Source organism: Camelus bactrianus, chromosome 11 (genome assembly GCF_048773025.1).
Source record: "Camelus bactrianus isolate YW-2024 breed Bactrian camel chromosome 11, ASM4877302v1, whole genome shotgun sequence".
Taxonomy (NCBI): domain Eukaryota; kingdom Metazoa; phylum Chordata; class Mammalia; order Artiodactyla; family Camelidae; genus Camelus; species Camelus bactrianus.
This window is the reverse complement of record NC_133549.1, coordinates 82728620-82741834: the sequence shown is the minus strand read 5'-3', so window position 1 is coordinate 82741834 and position 13215 is coordinate 82728620.

Here is a 13215-nt window from a genome sequence, read left to right as displayed (position 1 = left end):
ACAATGTCACAAAATCTTAGTCTATCCATTAGTAAAAATGTTTTGTGTCTGGGGCTCAATTTTGATTCATGTTGATGGAAGTAAAAAGTATTGTCACGTGACTGTATAGCACAGAGAGCTATATTCAGCTTCTTGTAATAAGCTATAAGGGAAAATAATCTGAAAATATGTGTGTGTGTGTATATATCTGAAATGCTTTGCTGTATACTTGGAACTAACATTGTAAATCAACTACACTTCAATAAAAAATAAAATTTGAAAACAAACAAGCAAACAAAAATTAAACTGACATGAGATAGATTAACAGGAGAAAACCAAAGTTTAATAACATACATACATGGGAGAGACCCAGGAAACATGGGAAAAATGAGTAATTCACCAAAATGGCTGAAGTTATCACCTTAAATACTATCTTCAGCTGAAGACAAAAGAGGATGTTGGGGATAGTGGCTTGGGTCTTCAAAGGGGAGGAAGGCAATTCACCTGGAGATGGAGAAGCAGATGGTTGGTAAACACATGTTTCCTGGGCTATGTGGAGACAAGGGGACACAGAGTGGACTCTTATCTCTAGGCCCTGCAGTTTCCCCCACCACACCTAATCCATATTCTTTGCAGAGATCCCTGGTGATAGCTTTAGTAGGGACAAGCCTCCTTTATCTAAATTCTTTAGGCAGCTAAGGAGTAGGTAAAAAGAAAGACTTCCTGAGTCTTTTGTTTCCTAAAAGTAATCAGCCTAAATTAATCCTCATGCCAGAGACACATTTTGGGGTGGCAGATTTTGCTCCCCTTTACATTATCATCCCTAAAGTTGCTCCAGCTCACTGTCAGGAGGAAATCCCAGACCGTGGATGGTTATACACAGGGATAACTCCAAACATACCCTTACTCAGCATGAAAGGGAGCAGGACCCTGTGCCCACTCCCACCCACCTCTTGTTTATAGAAAAGCTGAAGTCTCCCAGGCCTCCCTGATTCACAGAAGAGCAGGTTTAAGCCGTTGATTAGGACAAGCCTCCAGACATTGGAGGATGGCAACAACTCTGACCACCTATCTTGATGATTAGCTGAGATTATTCCTTCATTTCCCTTTAAAACTTTCATGGCTGAATGGAATCTTTGGAGATAGTATTTTTGAAGGGATTCCGGGTCCACTAGATTGCAGGCATACTGATTAAAAGCAACTTTCCTTTTTGTTTGCAAGGCTCTTGCCCCTAGGATAATACCCCTGCCCCTTCCTCAAATTGAAACAAATTACTCTTATTCATGTCTCTGGAGGCAGCTGCAGAGAAGAAACAAGAACTGGTTAGAGCCTATGGAGCCCAAGATGGCAGAGGATCTGACTTGCAGGGGACCTTGAGCCTCATTATACTTTCACTGTAATGTATTAACATGCTAAGTGACACACCAGTGCCATGTCAGTTGATGATTGTCATGACAACCACCAGAAAAGCCCATACGAGGACTGAAAAACTCCAACAAGGGCTGATTGGCTCCACCACACCTGGAAGGAAGACATGATGTTAGACGCTTCCCATAAAAGTCCACCTGGCCCCACGTGGACCAGAGCTGTCTCTGCTGCCCATCCTGGCTGACGGCTCTGCACTCGAATGACTCTTCCTTGCTCAAGTGCTTTTCTTCCTTTCTCCCTGCTTGAGCACTTTCCTTCCCTTTCCACTTCTGAGCAATAAAGCAGCTGTTCACTTTGCCCCCCTGTCTCTGCTGTGTGAATTCTTTTACAGCCAGCGGCAAGAACCCACACTTTGATGAGCCTCCTAATTAAGGGGTCCCTCCATCTGCTAACAAATAAAGAAGAGATATTTCAGAGTTCAGGGAGCGCAAGGCAGCTGTAATATGTGGGGTAGAGACTGGAGAGGGAGATAGCAGAAAAAGAACTTGAGAAATCTGAGTACCCATCTGCAAGTCTCTTCAAGGCTTGGCAAAAATCAGCTGCTGGCAAAGGAACAATTATTGGGGAACTCTAAGACAACTCTCAGAGCTCATACAGAGCTGGGAACCATTTGAGTTCCTATGAGTCAAATCCCCTCCTCCTTCAGATCCGAAGACCATCAACTCTTCCCCTTTTGGTATGGTTTTTGAAGACACCATGGAGATACTGGGAGTGGATAAGAGTTGGCAATATTTGTGAGTCTGTATTAGTGTTCTTGGGCTGCTGTAACAAAATACTACAGAGTTGGTGGTTTAAATAAAGACATTTATTTTCTTACAGTTCTGGAGGCTAGAAATCCACGTTCAAGGTGCTGGCAAATTCCATTTCTGGTTAGGGCTCTGTGTCCTCACACAGCCTTTCTTCTGTGCATGCATGCAAGTTGGGGAGGGGAGTGGTGCAAGCTCTCTGTTGTCTTTTCTTATAAAGACATTTAACCTTTTGGGTGAGGGCTCCACCCTTATGACCTCATTTAACCTTAATTACTTTGAGACTCTGTCCCCAAATATAGCCACACTGTGGGGTCAGGGCTTCAACAGGTGAATTTGGGAGGAGACACAAATACTCACTCCATAATATTTCTGGCCCTGGCACGCAAAATTTGTGTTTTTCTTGCATTCAATATACATTAATTCCATCCCAACAGCCCCCAAAATCTTAATTCATTCCAGCATCAACTCTATAATAAAGTCAAAACCCTAAGTGGATGGCTTTTAGATATCATCTAAATCAGGCATAGGTGAGACTTGAGTACAGTGTATCCTGAAGGTAAAATTCCTCTTCAGCTGTGAACCTGTGAAACCTGACAAGTTATGTGCTTCCAAAAAATACAATGGTGGGACAGGCATAGGATAGATAGTCCCATTCCAAAAAGGAGAAATTGGAAAGAAGAAAGGGGTGATGTGTCCCAAACAACCTAGTGAGACAAATTCTAGTAAGTTTAAGGCTCAAGGTTTATCCTCTTGGATCCACTGTCCTTTCAGATCCATTGAGGCAGCAGCCCTGCCCCCACAGCTTTAAGCGGTGGCCCAGCCCCTGTAGCTCTTCTTTATAATCCTGCCCCTATGTTGTGGAAAAACTGGCCTTTGTGCCCCAAAAGACAAATTCTGACTCAGAGACAGAGTTTGGGGAGTGTAAGAAAAGAGCAGCTTCATTGCTTTGCCAGGCAAATGCCGCAGAGACTGTGAATCCATCTTGGGGTTGAGGTCTTGAGGTTTCATAGGAAAACTGGATGAAACAGAAGGATGATAACAATCAGGGGCAGATTGTGGTGCTGTATTCTTCTGAATCTTTGTAAGTCCATCTGGTGTCATGGAAAACTCCTTAGGGCCTGTCCATTCTTCTGAGGTTATCAACCCATGACCTTCTTTCTGGAAGACAGCTTCTAGGTTAAGAAAATAAGCTTTTCTGGGTAAAAGAATGTATAGGGAAGGTTAGGGGCTACTTTAGGAAAGCAGTTGAGCAAATAAACAGAAAGAAAAAAAGACGCGTCAGAATGAATCAGCAAATAGCAGCAAACAGCCTTGACATTAGGGAAACCATTTTGTTAGTAAGGTTTCTAATCTTTCACCTGCAAGCCTGTCCCCAGGGCTCTGGGCATTGACAGCCTGCCTGTTTAAAGCGAAGGGGAAGCCCTGATGATCTCTAAAGCACCTTCTGTGTCATTCTTCCCTTTCCTTGAAGAACAGAGTATATTTTCAGCTGAATAGGTCTATTGGCCTGTCCTGTAAAATCTAAGAGGTCTGGTGGGCTTCCTTCATTTTGTCTCATCTCCATCCTCTTCTGTTCAAACTGACAGCTCACACAATCTCCTAATCTCTTTATCCACATCGTTGGTGTTCTCTTCAGAACACGTTTTCTCATTTATTATGATATAAACAGACTGAGAGATTTCCAAATCTTTAAGCTCTGCTTCCTTTTTGCTTAACAATTTCTTCTCCAATTCATCTTTCTCCTCTCACATTTTACTGTAAACAGGCAGGAGGACTCAGGCTGCACCTTCAACAATTTGGTTAGAAATCTCCTTGCTAAGTATCCAGTTTCATTGCTCAAATATTATACCTTGCACAAAACACTAGAACACAGTTTAGACAAGTTTTTTGCCACTTTATGACAAGGGTCTCCTTTCCTTCAGTTTCAATGACATGTTTTTTCTTTTCCATCTGAGACCTTACAAGAAGCGTCTTTAACTTCTGTATTTCTACTGACATTCTATTCATGTTATATGTATTCTCTAAGGTGATAGAGGCTTTCTCCTGTTGCTTTCCTCTTTTCTGAGTCTTCACCAGAATTGCCTTTCATGTTCACGTTTCTACCAGCAATCCCTTCAAGGCAATCTAGGCTTGTTGTAGCATGCACCTCAAACCTCTTCTGGTCTCTGCCCATTACCCAGTTCAAAAGCCATGTCCGCATATTCAGGTTTTGGTAGCACCCTGCTTCCCAGTGCCCAAGTCTGTATTAACGTGCTCAGGCTGCTATAACAAAATACCTCAGAGTGAGTGGCTTAACTACAGAAATTGATTTTCTCATAGTTGTGAAGGCGACAAGTCCCAGATTGTCATGCTGGAAGATCTGCTTTCTGGGGAGGACCGTGTCTGGCTTGCAGGTGGCTGCTCTCTCACTGTGTCCTCACATGGCCTTTCTTTGCTGTTTGCTTGCGGGGGCCCCGAGAGGGAGGGAGAGAGAGTGAAGCAGTGTCTCTGGTGTCTTTTTAATAAGGATACTAATTTTATTGGATCAGGGCTCCACCTTTATGACCTCATTTAACCTTAATTATTTCCATAGAGGTGCCACCTCCAAATACAGCCATACTAGGGGTAGGGCTTTGGCATATGAATTTGGGGGGCATAAACATTCATAACAGATGCCTAAAATCAGCCTACAGGCCATAGAATATCCAGTGAATCCCCTCCTTACCCTCCACCCCCAATTGGAACCATCTCCTCCTCCATAAATGGGTAGAATTATACATATCTGGAAGAGTGGAACGAACCCTGAACAAACTTTAATTAATACACTAAGAAGGTGTCCCTCTGCCAGGGAGTTCAGATGGGGTGCAGACCTAATGACCAACAATTCCAACTCAGCATCGGGATCTAGTCGTGCTCTACTGTCTCAGAGGACCTTAGGCAACTCACTTCCCATCTTGGCGCTTACATCCCTGTCTGTGGTGGTAGGTAGTGGTGTGGTACTTATAGGCATTTGAGCACATATTATGCACCAGATCTGTGCCATTAATGCTCAACTTCAAATTGTCTGAGCTGGACATAGTAGATAAGGGTGTTTCTGTGATAAAGATGAAGATAACAAGAATTAGAGATAGGAACTGACTTTTGCAGTGTAAAGATTAGTCCACAGGAAGAAAGGTTAGGTTTCCCTACCTATTTAAAATAGGAATATACAAACCTATAACTATGATTATACTTTATAACTTTCTGGTATCACACAATTTAAAGCTGCCATGCTTAGTCAGTTGTAAGCTGTGTTTTTGGCTGTGTGGTAGTAGCACTTCAGCCAGTAAAGGGAAGAACTACCATGTGTCAGTATCTTAAGGATGAACTGCATTGTTCCTTCTATGATTTGGAGGATTTGGAGTTAAATTATTGACTTTGGCTTTTTTCTTAATGTTCAATGTTATAATTTTAAAATCCCATAAAAATATCATCCAGTTGTCCCAAGGTCATGTAGAAGACTTACCTGAACCACCACCAGAAGGTGAGAAGAAATTTTAAGTAACACCGTGATATATAGTTCTACTGGTTTATTGAATAATGCTTAGAAAATAGAAAGTAGCATTTAAAAATTAGGCTGGAGTGTGGAGTTATGATCCACACAAATGTATTTTCATGGTTGCATTTAGTCCCTATGGGAAAATTGGTATGCAATCATGTCATTAAAAGGTTTTTTTAAGGTCTTTGGAATAACATCTCTGATGCAGAGTGTTCTGACTGCTATATGTGGGTAGTTGGTTTGTGTTGTTTGAATTTTGTCTATGTTTCTTATAGTTCAGTGTTTAGATTTTAGGATATGTGTATAATTAAAAAAATGAGCTCATACCTTACATATTCCTGTGTAACTTGTATTTAAAATGCTATGATATGCTGTGAATTTGTCCATGTCCCTATTTTATTCTTGACAGTATTCTTAATAGCCGAGTAGTTTTCTCACTTTTCAAAACTACATTTGATTTTACACATACCCTATTTTTGGACATTTGGATAGCTTCTCTTTTTGCTACTGAAGGGGACTTATTCTATTAAAGATACGCAAGATAATTTTGACCAACCTGTGTGCTGAAGGAAATTGACAAAGCTAATCAAAACATTAAAAAAAAATCTCCCTAAATACATCAAATAACTAATAAGACAGTGATTACTGGGATGTGAGATGAAAAGAATTTCTAAGATGTCAGCCCCACACATGAGACCATTTTAATCCTGGAGTCCACAGGTTGATCTGAGAGAAGTCACAGGCTGAGGTTTCTTTTTAGGATGCTGCAGGGATAATAGGACAAAAAGAGACATCTGTGGGTCATAGATGAGATGGACCATGATAAAACATCTCTGCCTTGGGGAGGGAAATAGCTCAGTGGTAGAGCACACGCTTAGCATGCACAAGGTCTTGGGCTCAATCCCTAGTACCTCCATTAAAAAAAAAAAAAAGAAACCCAGAAACATCTCTGCCTTGATTGGGCCCATCGAGGACTTTCATATGTGTAAGATGAGCAGGAATCAATCAGCCTTCCCACAAACTGCAGCCAGACTTCACGATGTTTGAGAATTCTAGAACATTCTTAGGTCTGGAAATTCTATTAAAGATATCAAGTAGTGTTCATATCCTCAAGTTTCCTGTCAGAAGCAAGCAAAATTCCTCTGGAGGCAGAAAACATCATCTTAGATCTCAAAATCTTTTTAAAAATACTTTTTCAGATATAATACAATAGAATTATATTTAACACAAAAATGGACTTTTTGAAAAATTGAAGCATCATTCATTTACAGTATTATATTAATTTCAGGTGTACAACACAGTGATTTGATATTTTTATAGATTATATATCATACCAAGTTATTGTAAAATATTGACCATATTCCTGGTGCTGTATATTACATCCCTGTGAAAAAATGCCTTTTAAGAATGAGGACCAAATAAAGATATTTTTAGAAGACAAAGTAAGAGTTTTCTCTCAGAAGATTTGGGCTAAAAGAATATTTATAAGTATTCTCCAAAAAAGAAAAATAATCTCAGATGGAATGACTCAGATTAAGGAAGGAATGAAGTGCAATGAATATGATAAGTATGTGTATAAATATGAATGAATTTGATCAAGATTTTAAAAATTGTGTGACCATTAGGGAAGTTTGAACAGTGCTGATATTTCATGATATTCAGGGATTATTAATTTCTCAAGTATTGTAGCTGTTTTTTCAAGAGTGTCTATATTTCAGAGATAGAAAAATAACATATGCTACAGCATCCAGCTAATTGAAGTATAGGCAACAAAACCATAAGCCTAGAGACCTATCTATCTATCTATGTAGTTCTAGATATAGATGTAGGTATATCATCCATTCATGCAGTGGACAATTAGATAGCAATGAAGATGAGTGAACTATACCTACACATGGAACTTGGATGAATCTGACACACAAGTTGAGTGTAGAAAACTAATTGCAAATGAGTTCATTCTAGTACACAAAGAAAACTGTAGAAATGTTTACCAGGATATTGGTTACATTTAAGGAATTATGTAACCAGGGACAGTTACATGGAGATCTTCTGGGGTGCTGGCAATAGTCTAATTTTTACCTGAGTGGTGTATAGTTGTGTTTCATGCACTACTCTATATGTGTTATATTTTACAATAAAGAGGTATAAACAAAGAATTTTATCCTGTTATTAAAATTTTAAGTTGCGTTATCTTTCACCTGGAAGAAATTAGGCATCATGGAAGTAATCTGACAAGACTAAAAAATAAAAACTGCAAAATTATTATCATTTATTAGAAATTAAGACATAATATTTGATAGGATATATGCCAGCATTTATCTGGATGGACAAAATATTCAAACTAAATTCATTGCATTACAATTTCATAAAAATAAACAACTGATTGATGGATCACATCTTGTTTGTGTACTTCCTATTAAAGGATTGACATAGATTTAAATAATTTCTATAAAGATAATACTGGAAAATTGGAAAAATTTCCAATATTAAAAATATTGTACCAAATAGTGGTTGAAATTTGCACTTCTCTAGTCATTAATGATACAGAGTATCCTTTCATGTGCTTACTGGCCATTTGTATGTTTTTTAAATAAAATGCCCATTCAAATAGTTTGTCTACTTTTTAGTTAGATTGTTTGTCTTTTTATTCCTGGGTTGTAAGAGTTCAATGTATATTTTGGATACAAATCCTCCTTTATATGTTCTGCAACTATTTTCTCCCAGTCTATTAGAGGAGGCAGATAGCTAGATATGAGTGGAGAGAGTGGGGCATGGGCCAAATGGCAGGAAACCATACATCTTGTGAACAATGGGGGTCCTTGGGCAGAAAAAGAAAAGCAGGAACCTCTCCGCTGATAAGAAATCACACATTTTGGGGTGACAGGTGTCCTGGCGGCTAACAAAGAAAGTTGGGAAAGGGCAGGAATTTCCAGCATCCGAATGTAACCTTTTGCTTATTATGCTCTCATTACAATAATATTAGCCTTGCAGATTAGAAGTACTCATTATGAACCAATACCATGTTTCTGATTCAGACTAAATAAAGACAAAAACCCCTTCTCCCTTCGGGAAGGTGGAGTTGGGACAAAAATTAGGAAATACAACCTCAAATCTCTTCCTCCCAATGAATATTCTGCCCATTCATTTTTACACTTGATGTAACCACCTTGCCAAAGAAACTCAGAGCAGCTACTCACCTGAGTCTGCCTGCTCTTCCCTTGAGAGTGTACTATCACCTAATGAATCTTCACTTTGCTTTCTAGACTTCTGTGTCTTGTCTCTGAATTCTTTCTGCAATGAGACAAGAATCTAATCACTGGCAATAAGTCCAAAACTGTCATTTTGTTCATATGAAGTTTCAAAGAGCAGAAGTTTTAAAATTGATGCAGTCCAAATTTCCAGTTTTTCCTTTTTAGGTTTGTGTTTTTTTTTTGTATTCTATCTAATAAAGATTTTCTTCTAGGCACTTTATGGTTTTTGTGCTTATGTTTACATTGTTCATTTTTTCTCATATGGATATTCAGTTGTTCTAGCACCATGTGTTGAAAACATTATCTTTTCCTCATCAAGTTATCTTTTCATCTTTGATTAAAAAGTTAGATACATATGAGTGGGCCTAATTTTGTTCCATTTATTTATATGTCTATCCTAACTCCAGTACCATACTGCTTTGATTACTATAGCTTTACAGTTTTAGAAAAGTCTTGAATTTTTTTTTTAAAATTGTCTTGGCTTTCTAGGGTCTTGAGTTTTATAATTCATGAATATAGTGTATCTCTCTACTTATTTAAAATTTCTTTAATTTCTTTAAGCATTGTTTTATAGTTTTAGGTGTATAGACCATACACATATTCTGATAATTTTATCCCCCCCCTCAAATTTCATGTTTTTGATGCTACTGTAAATGGTATTCTATTATTAATTTTAACTTTCAACTGCTATTAAAGTATTGAGCTAGTATCCTGTGATCTTGCTTAACTCATTTGTTAGTTGTAAAAATGTTTTCAGAGATTCCTACACTTTTCTACTTGGACAATAATGTCATAGCAAATAGACAGTTTTATGTCTTCTTTCAAATTCTGTATCCTTTTTCTTTTTCATTATTACTTTAATTTTCAGAAGTTTAAAAGATCCAGAAAATGTCAGAGAACACTTGAATAAGCAGTATTTACCACTGATTTAGTCAATTTAACATTTTTTCTTTAAATTTCATTTTAATGAAATAAATAGAATATGACAGATGAAATTCAAGTTCCCTTGGTTTCCTTCTTCAGTCTGGATCTTATACTTGGTCCTATTTTCCTCCCTTTCCAGAGGCAAACATGATGAATGTGGCAGCTTTTCAGTTCATGTTTTTAATTTTTGAATACACGTATGTATCCATAAATAATATATAGTATTGCTTTGTCTTTTGTACACAAATGTTTTAAATTGCAACTTGCATTTCATTCAGTATTTTGAGATCTGTCCATGTTGGTAAATATAGAACTGATTGAATTATGCATAGTGTCCCATTGTCTGAATTTATCACAATTTTTAATCCATTCTTTTATCCATTGACCATTTGTTTTCAGTTCTGTGAATTGCCTGTTCATATCCTTTGCCTGTATTTTTACTAGATCACTTGTCCTTTCATTCCTAGGATTTCTTTATATAATTTGTACATTTATTTGTTGACTATATTCCATTACAGATACTTTCTCCTAGTCTATGGCTTATCTTTTATTTATGCTGCCTTATATTTCACAGAAGCTTTCAGCTTTAATGCAAATACATCCATCTTTTCTTAGGTCTTTTTACTTTTTGTGTTTTGTTTAAGAAATTCTTTTCTACACTGAAGTTACAGAGATATTCTACATTTTCTTCCAAAAGGCTGAAGTTTTGCTTTTCATGTTTGGATTTTTAATCTATCTGGAATATATTTATATTTTATGATATAGAGTAATGATCTGCCTTAGTGTTTTTTTTTTTTTTTCTCCCCAAATGTAAAAGTTGATTGTCTCAGGACAACTTTTGTATTCATTTCTCAGGGCCGCAGTAACAAAGTACTAAAACTGGGGTGGCTTAAAGTAATGTTTTCTTCTAGTTCTAGGGGCTAGAAATCTGAAATCAAGATGTCACCATGGTCACGCTGTCTCTGAAGGCTCTAGGGGAGAATCTATTCCAAGCCTTTCTCTTAGCTTCTGGTCGTGGCTGTCCATCCTTGGTGCTCCTTGGCTTGCAGCTGCTCCAATCTTCAATGCTGCTGTCACATGGCATACTCCCTTCCCATGTCTAGGTCTCTGTGTCTTTTCTCTTTGGAGCCGGTAAGGCCACGGACCTTAATAGTAAGATTGCTCAGACCTTCAAACCCAGCCCAGTTGGCCCAAACCCAGGTCCTGCCTATGCGTGGCACATGCTGAGACTTGCCCCATGAGGTATGTGGAGGGTTGAAATATGTAACTACAATTGATAATTTGCCTGTATCTATTTCAAATTTTTATCAGGTTTTACGTCATGAATTTTGAAGCTCTGTTACAAGTGTATTGAAGCTGGAAGACAACTGCTTTACTGCTGGATTCACAAAAGCCAGAATACAGTTCTGTCCCTTGGGGCCATTCAATTTCTTCAGAGAAGAAATTTCCCATCTCTTGCTGGAGGGTAATTCCCCAGTTGACAGTGCACAGGGGTTGGGAGGAGAGCACATGCGTATGGAATGAGGGGAATGTCTCATATTCAACTGTCCATTAATCACATTGCTTTTGCTTTATGTCTCTCTCCTGTCCTTCACAGTATTAAGCATTTCTGAGCCTGAAGCCAAACTGGTTCTGTCTTGTCCTTATCCTCAATGCCCCAGTATGATTAGTGCCTGCTTCTGCTCTGATACAACAGCTATCCTCTTTCTGCCTTCCAAATTGTTGAGACTGCCTGTTTACTGATGGTTTTTCTCTTGTTCCCTTTATTACTGTGGTTTTATATGTGTAAAAAAAAAAATCCTTTCTAGCATTTTAATGTTGTCCAGAGAGATGCTTAACAAAAGCACATTCTTAATCCTTTCTCTACTAGCCATTTTGATTAGCTGTCCAAACCCTGAGATGATTTCTGTAGCCCATGCTGATCAGTTGCCACATGTTCCCTAAGTATTAGCTTTTCCCAGATCTACCTCTTGAACCTTCTTGTTGGTATCACCTGCTCTCAGGTACCAACCCAATGCCAGTTTTACTTTCGCAACTAGTTCGGGCATGTTGCTTTGGACTTTCCCTGGCTCTCATTACCTGGGTCAGCCTTGCACTCTGTGCTCAGTTATGACCCTTTCTCCCCATTGAAAGTACGATGAAATGGAAGGTCATGGAGCTGCAAAGGTGAACTTCCATATTTTTCTTTATCCTCTAACTCTGGCTGTTAGGATGGGGGATGAGGGAGGAACAAAAGATTATAATTTGGAAGTGTGACTACAAGTAGTGATCACATATTCACCAGTATTTTGATCTTAAGATCTTAAACAATCCATATAGAAATTATATAGCACCCACGGAATAGGTGAGAATTTTAAGAATTGTAAAATCTCAAGCACTCAACAAATAATCTGTAACCCAAAGTTGTTGCTAAATGAGTGACAGAATTATCAATTGAATACAATTGACAATTACTGAGAATTTCCAAAGGTCTTTGGTCAAGGACTGGTAAAGGTATCAAGCCTAGGGCAACCCTTAAAGTCTGAAAAGGGTCCATTTTGCAACGCACCTTTTTTTTTTTTTTTCCCTCAACATCTCTGAAATTGAGGTATGTCTTAAAAGTTAATTGTTTTCTTTTTCTCAATCTGTGGCATTTTAGGATCTGATGAAACGTGACACGTCCCATTGTTCTCCCTGCATTTTTATGCACAAGTCCCTCTTCTTCTATTTTTTTCCCCTTCCTATAACCAGTGAAATGCTTTCCAAGGACTCTGATCACATTTCAATTGTATAAAGGAAGGTAATGCTTAAAAGAGAACAGTAAAAGCTAAACATAGTAAAAATACTTGTAACTTAAGATATCTGTCAAAGGAGACTTGGAAAAATTGGCTAATTTATACCCATTTGAAACTTGGACTTCAGATCTACCCTCTGGCCTCACTGCACATGGGTTCTTGTGTTTTATCTGGCTCCAAATCCCAGAGTATATCCATCAGGGAAATAGAAGACATATGTAACAAACAGAAAAAAGCCAAATCCAGAACAGAGGCTCAGATACAATTTTGTGAGGACAGGAGGAACTTGGAGGCATTCATCATTCTAGGGATCACTGAAGAATCACATCACCTGTGACACCATCTTACAGCATCCTAACAAGTGAGGGTATTCTGTAATGCCAAAGGACAGGTGCTCAGTCACCACCCTAATCATTCCATGGGGACTGCCTGGGGTTGGAGTCAAATGTTCTGGGGCTACCTCTTGAAGGAAGGCAAGTCTTAATCTGTCACACACCTTCACTCCTTATTAGAGATTAACTATGTTTCCTCTAAGTTAATGTGTACCTTCCCTGTTATCTAGGTCCAGTTAACTGCTTCAGGTTACCTTTATT